The sequence below is a fragment of the Cyprinodon tularosa genome, unplaced genomic scaffold (genome assembly GCF_016077235.1).
Source record: "Cyprinodon tularosa strain WSP-4 unplaced genomic scaffold, ASM1607723v1 ctg141, whole genome shotgun sequence".
Taxonomy (NCBI): Eukaryota; Metazoa; Chordata; class Actinopteri; order Cyprinodontiformes; family Cyprinodontidae; genus Cyprinodon; species Cyprinodon tularosa.
In genome coordinates, this window is record NW_024038232.1 from 673807 (window position 1) to 686023 (window position 12217).

The 12217-nt window shown below is 36.7% G+C and overlaps 1 long non-coding RNA gene across 1 annotated transcript in view; it reads left to right on the forward strand.

Moving 5' to 3' along the window:
- The window catches only part of LOC119779003, a 36699-nt gene extending 28221 nt beyond the window's left edge, over nucleotides 1–8478 (forward strand). Inside the window, exon 4 of the long non-coding RNA XR_005280164.1 lies at nucleotides 4278–8478. This is a non-coding gene — a long non-coding RNA (uncharacterized LOC119779003). The remainder of the gene's footprint in view (nucleotides 1–4277) is intronic.
- The last annotated feature ends 3739 nt before the right edge of the window (nucleotides 8479–12217 follow it).

Consider the following 12217-nt stretch of genomic DNA (forward strand, 5'->3'; position numbering starts at 1 on the left):
TATTAAGGGTAGGCCGAAAATCATGTTAAATACTTTACAAAGAATAATTTGCTCTCCTGAAACAGATAAATTAACATTAGCTTCTTTCAGCTTCAGCTTTGTTTTCTTATGTGCTTTAAGTCTAGGTATATTGCAGGTTCTTCAGTTCAGGTATAAATTACAGTAATTAAAATTAAAGGTAATATATATACCCTCCAACATAAAATGTATGAATTATTCTTGAATTTTTATTGTTATTCAAATACATTTTTGTGATTTATTTATAAAAATTATATTCAGCTAAAAAGAAAGTTGCTTTATTTAAAAAACTAAAAACCTTCATATATTACATTTGACAATGGTTTTTCAAAATTACTTTCCTAGCTCTATTTAAAAAGCAGTCATTACAGAATCCTCTTTGTGCAATTTTATTTATTTATAAATTCATTGGTTTAGATATCCACCTCCAGTAATCGATTATTGATTACTTCAACACAGCATTTAAGCAAGCTGCCTCTATGTGGCTAATGTTAATTTGAAAAACTAGGGTGGAAATAATATTATTTATGCAGTGGAGTTTGTCATTCAGGGCAAAGTGTGTGTAAGCTTACCTTGACTTTGCAATTGCACGGGTGACTGTAAATTTGCAAAGGACAAACAACTATAGAAGAAGAAGACATGTGTAGCATCAACGCTGAAGGCAGCAGTAGGAAGCATGTTTATGTCTTGTACTATATTACAACCACTGATACTGCATTTAGTCAAAATCAACAGATGCATTATTTTAAGAAGATAGAAGTGTTCAATTGCTTTAAAGAAATACTGAAATAAAGAACTGCAGGGAACTCTACTTGTCACACATTGTCCCATCCCATCACATGCTCTGCTTTTACTAGAGTCAGAAAGGTTATGTTGCTTCTATTATAATCTGACATCTGATCTAAAGCATTTACAAGCAAAGTCTGCACAGACAAATCAACTTGCATCATCACAACTGCACAGTGGAAGACTCTTTTAAAAGCACCTTTAGACAAGTGGTGCAGTTTAATCCTTACCATATTACTGTATATTCAATGGCCAAGTTATTCTTTTTTATTGCTCCATTATATTTCTGCTGTCCCTAGAGTATCCTTTCTTATTTTAAAAGGGTTTAAAATGTACTATTCCAATATTCAATGTATAATTTAATGCCAACATTAAGGATAGTGAAACCACCCAAAAATATGACCAAATACCTATGAACAGGCAGACTCATTATTGCATACCTCCTTTAATGTGTTTCTTTAAGTACATGCCAGTCTTACTGTGTTTCTCAAACCTTTATGGCTTTAGCATTAAAGGTTGACTGCAGCACACTATAGCATCCATAAATCTGAAACACTGTATGTAAAGAATTCTGCCTCTAAGGCTCGTGTTCCACAGGACGCTCTTACAGCATGGTAGATCTGACTGAACAAACTCAAAAATATAAAAAGTAGATATATTCCTGGAAGGACATTGATGCCTACCAACTTCATACCACTTTCTTTTTAGTTTTTCGTTTTCGTTTCTTATTTTAGCACCTAATTAATAATCACGTGTTGACCACTACAACTAATTTCACATCGTATGTCATTGTTTTGTTTTGGTCAAGTTTCTCAGTTTATGTGTAAGTACCTTCTATAAACAGTTTTACCCACTGCAAGGTTTTATTTCCTTAAAGCTACAGTGTGTAATAATTACAGGCATATAAAGTCAGAAATGTAATATATTATACATAACTATGTTATTTATCATCACCTATGAGCTCAGCCTTTTAACCATAATATTTGCGTTGCCTTAGAATTCGTTATTTATAATTACATAGGAGCGGGTCTCGCAGCCATGGAGGCAGACATCTTTGCGCTACGGCAAGCGCAGAGGCAACAAACTAGCGATTGCGAGATCTCCCATGACGCTCGAAAATAACTACGGCAAGTTGAGAGAGATGAACTGAGACGGTACTGAACAGTAGATGGCAGTATTATGCCTGAGAAGCGTTTAGTCTGCCTGAAACCAAAGAAAAAGAAGAAGCAGGTATACTGCGCCTCAGTAACAAGAAAGGTGAACAAGGCGGCAGGCGTGAGTGACTTTGCAAACTGTTTGGCACTGTGTGGCCAAACATCAGACGAATGGAGGATCATGCCTACTCTGTATCACAACGAAAAGCGGCGGACACCGAACCCCCGTCATCTAAGAAGCGGAAATACGACGAGAATAAACGCAAGCGTGACAAGAAACTACAAAAAACACGGATCAACATTGGCACTTACATTTACACGATGGAAGTCACTGATGGAGGAAAAAGGTTTTCAAAGTGACGCTCAAGTTGCCAGTTTTCTCTTGGACAGGTAATTAATCCTACACACACAATTGTCTAATATCACTGCAGTTTTTGGAGTACAGGATGCTCAGACCTGTCTAAAACAATAACTCTCCAGTATACTTATTCAGCAACGTCCCTGACGTTTCACAGGTAATGATTCAGTAATTTTCTGTAAAATAATTTTCTGGATATATACCTCGGTTACTTCTCTCCGGCTCCTTTGGAGATCTTCAAGCCTTTCCTCCTCTGCTCTCACCCCGCTGGCTCCCCTCCCTCGCCTGGCCCTAGCTGCACGGCCTCCCTGCCCTCGCCCTCTTCCTCTCCCTTTTCCTCGCCTTGTAACCCCCGTGCCACCAAAATGACTTGGACTCTGTAAACGGGGAATATATATTCTTCCAGCGAACACAATCTCGCTGTTAAACTAATGACTACAATTACTTCGTCTGTTTATATCACCATGCAAAGCAGCTCACCAAAACGTCACAACGATGTAGAAAAAATAACGGGTATATTTATTATCTTAAGTCTACATGAAATCTATACCCTACACAGACTAATGAAATACTATCTGTAAAATTATCTATGTAAACAAACCTCATCACTTGAGAAGGTAGGTGATGTGGACGTCGTGGAAGACATTTTGTCCCGTAACGCTCGCCATACTGTTGGGGGGGAGAAGCGGTGGGGGGGAGATGTTCATGTTGCTGGGGTCTGCAGTCTGACCTCTAGATGTCGCTGAAAATTACACACTGTAGCTTTAAGGTATCCCTGTTACTTTGCAGGTCATTAAGTTTGATAGGAGTTTGAAAGCCAAAATACTTATATTTTACTCATAAAAGAAAAAATACAGAACCCTGCAGTTGCAATAAAGATAACCCAAAAATATAGTAATAATTTTTGTATAAAATTATAGTAATTTTGTATGATAAAACAGAACTATAATTTGGCATATGCACACAATTTTGTCTTTAAGTTAGGAAACCTTAAATATTTACAAGAATATGAGTCTCTAAAGGTAAAACTCATTCTAATCTTTATGTTTAGATGTTTAGACCGAACACAGGGGTAGCAGTCTCAGCAGAGACTCCAAGGGTTCCCTCTAGACAAGACCTCCAGCTTCTCTGAGGAAACTTTAGGCATTCCAGGACCATCCAAGAGACATTATCCCTCCAGTGTGCCCTGGGCCATCGTCTGAGCCTCCTTCCTATATGATGTGCCTTGAGAATTTTTGGAGGGAGGCAGGTAGAACCATTCCATTTGCCAAAGTAGAGACACAATCCGTTGGTCCCCATAGAGGCAGACAAGTGTGATTGCCCCTAGATTTGCAGAACATACTGTGATCTAACCCCAGCTGTGAAGGGGGACCACAACTCACTCTGTGAGTCCAATGGTACTGTCTGTAATCACCACTTGATATTGAACAGACATGTCATCCACGATAACTTCACAACAACCCAAGAGCTGAGATAGTCAAGGTGGACTACATCCACCCCTGAAACCTTGCCAGCATGGAGCCATTTGACCACCTTAGTAACTTCCACCTGGGTGATAGACCACTCCTGTCATATGACCAGCCTCTACAGCTCTACAATGCCCCAACCACTCGGCCTCTGGGGGGAGTGGTTAGGGCATTGGTTAGGGCATTGCTCTTCGATCCCAGAGGTTCGGGGTTCAAGCCCCACTCCCACGGACTGCCACTCTGGGTCCCTGAGCAAGATCTTTAACACCCATACTGCTCCTCGGGTGCCGAACAATGGCAGCCCACTGCTCCCTAAAGGGATTGGTTGAATGCAGAGATTTCATTTCGTTGCTTCATACCTGTGACAATGTAATGACAATAAAGTTAAATTATTTTATTCTACAGTGACCAGCATCTACAAAGTGTTCCTACCACATGCTGACCATGTCTTCAGTTCAGCTAAAATGAGCTTTCTCTACAGGGTGTTCCGGGCAGGGTGTTCCGGGCAGCCCAGCCATGCGGGAGAGTAGAGCTGTTTCTCCTCCACACTGAGAAGAGTCAGTTGAGGTGACTCTCCTTGGTGCCTCCCTCAGAAGGTGCTCCAGGAATGTCTTACCAGGAGAAGGTCCAGGGACAGTCCAGGACATGATTGAGGCACTATGTATCTTGGTCGGCCTGGGAGCACCTTGGGCTTCCCCCAGCAGAGCTGGAGGAGGATTCTGTGCAGAAGGAAGTCTGGGAGTCTCTGCTGAGACTGGATAAAGAAGTTGACGAGTATGAGTGCAAGTACTGGTGCCTAAAATTTTAAATGTTACAAGAAAATTCTAAATTAAAAGCACAAAAATTATGAAACAGATTTAATTTGTTGTACCCAAAGGGACTTCTCTTTATCTACTAAAGTCTCCCTCTCTTGCTCTTTTGCAGCCTTAATTAAAAAGATGTCTCAAAATGCTTGGAAAATACAAGACTCTTTAGATTTTTTTCTAAGATCTTTGTATTTTGACTTCACTCATAAAAAAAAAATTCAAATAATCTCAGGCACTCTTTCTCTTAGTAATAACTTATACCTAGGGCAACATGTATCACAAGCTTTAGATAACAAAGGATGCTTGTAATTTATTTAGCAATACAATTTATGAAATGTTCCTTTTTAGGAAAATTTGAATCAGAAAAATTGCAAAGTGAATTTTGTTAAATTTTTTATGCTACGCCATCAGACATAAAGTAAGTGATATGGTTTATAACTAAACAAATTTTATGTAGTCTCGCTTTAGTGATAACTGAGTGCCTTTCACTAAAATCTCACCTTCGCTATCCATTTCTGTTTACACATCCCACTACTTCATCTCAGTCTTCTCCCTCCATCAGTGTCTTCTTGGTCTCTTTGAATCAAATCGGATGAATCACAAAAGTATTCTACTCCTTTATTATTGCTATTTAAGCATAGTATTAAGTTTAAGTTATATTAAACATCTTTGTGTACTTTGCATTATTTGGTTAATTGCTTAAAATGTGTAATTCAGAGAAGACTTAAAAGTCATTTATAATAAAGATTAGCTTGACACTAAACTAAACTAAATTTTTCTTCCAGGCAGCAGAGCAGGCTATTAACTCTCCTTTTCTAGGTGGCTGCAAATGCATCTATTATCTAGAAAAATGTTATAGGCTCATAATCAGTAGGACATTTTTGTTAGCCTCTTATGATGTTTTAAAGCTCTGGGGGAATGTACAATATGATGCGTCCAGTCATTGGAAGCAGCAAATAACTGATGACCATGAGGTCCCAACATGGGTTGGATTTACAGCTGTTCTATAGGTATACAATACTAACACACTGCAAAAGGAGTCCATCTAACCAAATCTCATAATCTTCGATCTAGCAAAAAAAGAAAGCAGCTTTTAAATTCCTGTTTTAACAAGTTTTTTTTGAAGACAAGCAAGAATGTTTGGTGCATCGCTGTAGTTTACCTTAATCTGACCCCTGAGGTTCTTGTCAGGCACTCCTACATAAATCCATGGAGGAATAAGAAGCTGCCAAATTTCTTACTTTAGATGGAGAACAATTTAATGCTTGCCTTTCACACTTGTCTGATCTTTAAGTTGTCCTCATCATGTTCCTGTCAGAGACTCAGCAGCTTTGAAAACTAAAATTGGGTTGAATAACATTTTTAGAATACTTCTTTAGTAGATAACCAGACAGTGCAGATCAAAGACAACTTTCTGAGAAAAAAGTCTCAACAAAAGAACCCTAATTTTCCCTTTTATGATAAGGAAAACACTTACAAAGTCATTCTAAAATGCTCTTACAAACAAAACAACAACAAAGTTTTAATATACAGTAGCATGCCTTTTAACTGCAATGATGCTTTTTATCAAGCCCAATGTGATGTTCAGGATGTGCAAATTATGTGCCGTTTGTGTCAAAAGTTGAAATTCCCAAGGAGCATATTTGAGGAGAGCCAAAGAGAACAGTGGTCTCATGGCCATTGAGAAAACAGACAACCTTTAGGAGTCCCTCTCTGAAACAAAGCTTGTGTGTAGCTCATTTGTTGTCTCATTTTCTATTTTTTAAAGGGTTAAGTTAATTTGGTGTGCCAATCAGATAAATAAACTTATTCAAATATCAGATGAAAATAACATTACTAAATTGCCATGATCCTGTTGTGTTAGGCTTTTGAGCTCCTTTGATCTCTGTGTTTTTTTTCTCATTCCCCTGGTGATCATGTTTTATTACTCTTGTCATTGTTTACCTTTTTTGCTTAGGTATTTCTTGTATACTTGTGCATTTAGGATTCTTTCTAAGATTATTTCCACTGTTTTTGTGTTTCTCTACACAGTTACTGTGTTTATCTCTCACCTGACCCGCAACATGCCTTTTCTCCTACCTTCTCCCCTGTATATAGACTGCCTGGTTTTCCCATTGCATTAGTTGGTTCTTCTGAGATTTACTTCATTCTCAACACTCCATACCTCTTCTTATGTTGTCTATTCTGCCTAGTCCTGCTCCCATCAAGCCTGGTTGTACGTTTTTGTGCATTGTCATCATCTCCTTTATACATAATATTGCTCCTGACTTCCTGTGTGCGTTTTGGTCCTGCAAAAATGAGGCATTGTGTCTGGTAGACCTCTACAATCAAAATATACATCACTGATATATCAGTGCATCTACATACATGTATGTATCAAATTTTGAAATTAAGTTGTAGTGTATCAGGTTTTCCATGCTCAAATCTGTGAAGTAAGGGCAATAAAAATGTATTTTGGCAACAAACACTTAGCTAAAATTTCTTGACAGTGGTGTAAATATATTTTTTAAATGGTAGTTAATGCCTCCAAGGATTGCACAACCATACTAATAGGTTTAGTTGGGGGCTTCTAAATCTGTATTTCCCTGTGATGAACTGGCGACCTGTCCAGGCTGTAACCCATCGTTTGCCCAAAGACTGCTCAAGATAGGTACCAGCCCCACTGCGACCCTGAAGGTGAAGCAGGAGAAGATGGATGGATGGATGCTTAGGTTGCAATTAACTTTTCCCACAAGGCATGTTGGGTTAGTTACGTTTTCCCCTAAATAAAAGCAATATAATTTTCAAACTGCATATTATATATGGTTGCATTACAATATCTTGTCCAGAATTTGTAGCAATATCTGAAAAATGTAGGTGCAAAGAAAACAAAGCAGGGGAGTAATGGCCTAGTGGTTAGAGCAGTGCACTTGTGCTCTGAGAAGGTTGCAAGTACCCGGTTTGATCCCCACAGCTGGCACTCTAGGTCCCTGAGCAATACCCTTAACCCTACACTGCTCCCCTGGCGCCGCACAGTAGCAGTCCACTGCTCCACAAGGTGATGGGTTAAATTAAAGAGGTAAATTTCTTCAATGTGAGATCAATAAAGTTCAATTATGCTCCTAGGGGAGTGGTGGCCTAGTGGTTAGGGCATTGTGCTTGGGTTCCAGAGGTTCTGAGTTCAAACCCCACTCCCACAGACTGCAACTCTGGCCCCCTGTGCAAGACCCTTAACCTTACACTGCTTCCCAGGCACCGTACAATGGCAGCCCACTGCTTTCCCAGGCAATGGGTTAAATGCAGAGTTAGTTTTGTTTCCTTGTACTTGTGACAGTATAATGACAATAAAGTAGCATTCGAATAAGATAAATGTGTTACTGTGAAAATGTTGTTTTCGTAAAACTACCCTCTATTTAGTAAAAAAAAAACTTCAAGCAATTCTTTTTAACTATATTACTATATAAAATATCTGTGTGCTTGTTTGTGCTGATGCATATATTGACACATCAGTAAACTTTGTTTTAAGACCCTTTGCCCAGGGGCACATTACATGTGACAGAAGAAACCTGGAATCAAACCTAAATATTTCAGATTGGAAATGACAACTCCTTTCACTGAGCACTTTATTTTTGGTTCTGTAATCTTTGCAGTCTTACAAAAACTCATGTATAATAAGAAAACTGAATTTAGGTTTGTATGAAATGATTTCAGGTCATCTAGCTAAAGTCAAACTTAGTCGACACTTTAGCTTAAAGGGTCCCTTGGGTCAAGGGTAGCATAGCCTGCCTTGAATGCATTACCAGATCAGCAAGGGATGTTTGGAATGACTGTAATATCTCATATTTCTGGCCTATAACCAAAGTGGTTAATGCACCATAAAATAGATAATAAAATAGAAAAATAGAAATCCATTTTTCCACCATGTTTTTGTTTTTTATTCTGAGCTCACTGTTTGTATCACATATACCTACCACTAACATTAGTCTTCTCTTCTCTCCTCTTTCCCCTCATGGCAATAAACCCATAACTGTTGATGTCATGCAACACTTGGAGCGCTCATAACAGGGCCACCTGTTTCTGGTGCATGGTGCAACACTTAACTTAGGATACTTCAAACTTGGCACCGGTATTTACTCCTCCCACAATCGTATCTTTTTACTGGTGACATGAGTTCAATTATTGCTGCTAAATCCACTGCTAACAGATGGCAGGTTTAACCTGAAAGATATTAAAACACTAAGGAAAATCTACTGTAAAGACTTAATACTGTATGTCATCTCCTGCTGTTTATTATGTAACATGTTTTGTCAATTTAGTTAACAAAAAACAAAGATAAAATTGAAAACTAGACTCAAAAAGGCCATTATCTAACTGCCTGTACTTTAAATCAGGACTGATTTGAAGACCTACTTCCTACATGAACAAAAGTTAGTTTGCAAATTTTGGTTCTCAAACATGAAATCCATGCTAAACTGTGATATAATTGCATCATTTTGTTGATTATGGTATTTGAAACATGTTTTTCCTTCTTCTTTGTTTACATAGTTTGCTTTCAACAATGTCCCCATTGTGGGACAATAAAGGGCTTTTCTGAAGTTCTCTATAGTAGCGTAGTTAGTTGAGTTTCAATGGATTTGTCAAAAGTTTTTATCTGAAATATGTTTGACTTGAACCTGAATGGTTTTTGTTAATAAACTTATATTTTGAATTAAAGTTGTGGTGAATTTGTTCTATACATGAGCAGAATTATCAGATTGACCATGATTTCAGCTCGATTCACACTTTCTTTTGTTGTTCTAACATATTTAACATATAAATAGTAAAATTTAAATATAAATATGTATATAAATATATGACTTATATTGGAACTAATAGTAGACAGTGATTTAGCTAGTAAGCTAAGTAACCTATTAAATAGTACTAAAATATAGGAAAACTGAGAAATATTTTATTAGGTCAGTCACAACTGCCTTTAAGTTAATATTAACCTTGTTTTACAATCAGGCAAAAGCTGTACCATGAGCAGTGGACATTATGACAGATATTAAATCTTGAAAATGTATCTATGTAAAACATGCATTGCAGCTTGGACCTTTAACGCAGCAATCTATCAGAATAAGATAAAGATGAGTTCTTGTGTATGTAGTCTGTGTCTAGCCAGTGAGGTTTAAAATAGTGCCTGGAAAACTGATAGTCAGAGCTGAGCAGCAGCAAAAGCATAGATCCGATTTCTACAGACTGCCTACATGGGGACACGTCAGAAAGACAAATGTCAGCATTAAATATTCACATTTACATGATTAAAAGGTCCCTTGAACTGACTAACTTTTGTTACTTTCAGATTAGAAGGGTTGGGGGTCAGAGGAACAAGTTAGTTTTCTTTTACTGCTTCACTAAACACCTCTTATGTGTTATGGGTGTGGCCACTAGATGGCGGTGTGACACTTTAATGTATTATATTACCCTCTAGTTTAGGAGTGCTACTGGGCAGAACTAAGTTATATACATAAAAGAAATATTAGGTTGAGAAGTCTTTAGAGTAAACATACTATAATTTATTAGACCTAAATTAAAATGTAGTTTTACATCTGTCATATTTTGTAATGGTGCTTGATTGCATTTGTAGAACCCATGTATATAATATAGCCAACCATTTTCTGTTTCTCCATAATCCTGTGGATTATGGGGTGGCAGAGTGGACGTGTATCCATCTTAAATTCAACAGGGTTCAGGTAGTGAAGTAACCACACCCACCCTGCATCCATGTAGAGTATGTTAGAATATGAATCAGACTTAATATGTTGCATCTTAGAAAATGCAAGTGCCATATAAAAATCCTTCCATATTTAATTGATCTAATTTTTCCTATTAGTTGCAAAGCAATTTCCAGAAGAGATGGACAAAGGTCCTTTCTATATTAATCAAAATATTTAGACAAACAGAGATTTTCCTCTTTCTTGTACAGTAAGTGTGTAATAAACTTTAGCCTTAAAATGCTGTTGGACCAGAAATTTAAACAAGAGAAATTTAAAGTACACCAGATAACTGGCTCAGATCTTTTTTATTAAACCAGAACACTTTGTCATATTTGGTTATTTTCAGAGCAACAAAAGCTGCCACTTGGTTAAATAGGTTTCATTCTCTGATTCCCTTTATTTAACATCTGCACCATCAGACCAGATTAACTTAAGGTGGTATACTTGTGACATACAACTTTATACATCTGTGTCACCACATACATCATAGTTTTCTTTAGTCATCGAGTCAGTGTGTCCAATTTAGTAATTTAAATCTAATTCGTTAAATAAAAGAAATTATTCATGGTTTGGTCCCAGAATGGAGAGGTTTGAATACAGGTTGTTCTACAAGGAAAAATAAGAAAACATTCACACAAATGTGATAAAACAAAGAAAAGAATAATGAATGTAGAACTGGAGAGATAAAAAAAACATTTATTAAAAAAAAGAGATAGAAAAATCCTGTTTTGTGTTTTAATGCTATGCACATGAATGGATGGATGGATGGATGGATGGATGGATGGATGGATGGATGGATGGATGGATGGATGGATGGATGGATGGATGGATATTTTAAGGAAAACATTTTTAAGGAAAGGCAAAAATAGAGTGGCCTTTAACATTGACAGAATACTTGATGAATGTTTTATATACAGTAAGTATTTAATTGACCAATGACCCCAAAAATATATTTAAAGAAAACAAATTTATTTGGTTGAAATTTCAAAACTTTAATTTTGTTTCCTTTATACTTCAATAACTTTTTGATAATATTTTAAGATTTTACAGAATACTTTTCTTCTTTTATGCTTAAAGATCTGTTTTAAAGCAAAAAGCTTTAAAACCGAGAGTTTCAAGGACATTATAAAGCAATAATTACAAATATGTTTTTAAAAATGGTTCTACTGAATTCATACCTTCACCTTAATATGTAATTCATCAAAAGGCGGCATTGTAAGTTATCCCAGGGCACACTTCTTTAAATAATTTGCATATCATTATGTTTTCAAAAAATACTATGAAGCATTAGAATTAAATATATATATATATATATTTTAAAAAACAATGACTAAAAATGAGAATTGTTCAGAAAATGCCTTCAGGTGTGTATTAAAAAACCCAAGAATTATGGTCTTTCACCTGACATAAATAAGTAAAGGTTATATTTGGCTAAGTGGTAAAAACTATCTTAATAGATCTATATAAAAGTTATCAACATTGAAAGCAGTAGGAAATAGTTAAATAAGTTTAACATCTTTTGCTTTAAATATACTCTGCACTTATCTATTGGATTATTGGACACCAACAAAGAGATTCAAATACAAGAGGCATCAAATAAAAGCGAGAGGCATCAAACCTCTCCAAAAGCCAGGTAGAACAATGTTGAGAAGTACGCATCAGAGTGGGATTATAGAAAAACATTAATTCAGTCCTTCGCTCATCTTTACTGTGTTCACCTAAGAGATCCAGTTCCCCCCTGGAAACCATTTTCAGGTTGCTCTCCACCACCTAGTGGAGGGAAGTCAGGTGCACCAAGATAATTTTACTACTTTTTAAAAATAAACTTTTACTTGCTTAGGTTTACTTGGAAAGAAAATCATCTATCAATCTAACTAAACAGAGGCTCTCAGAA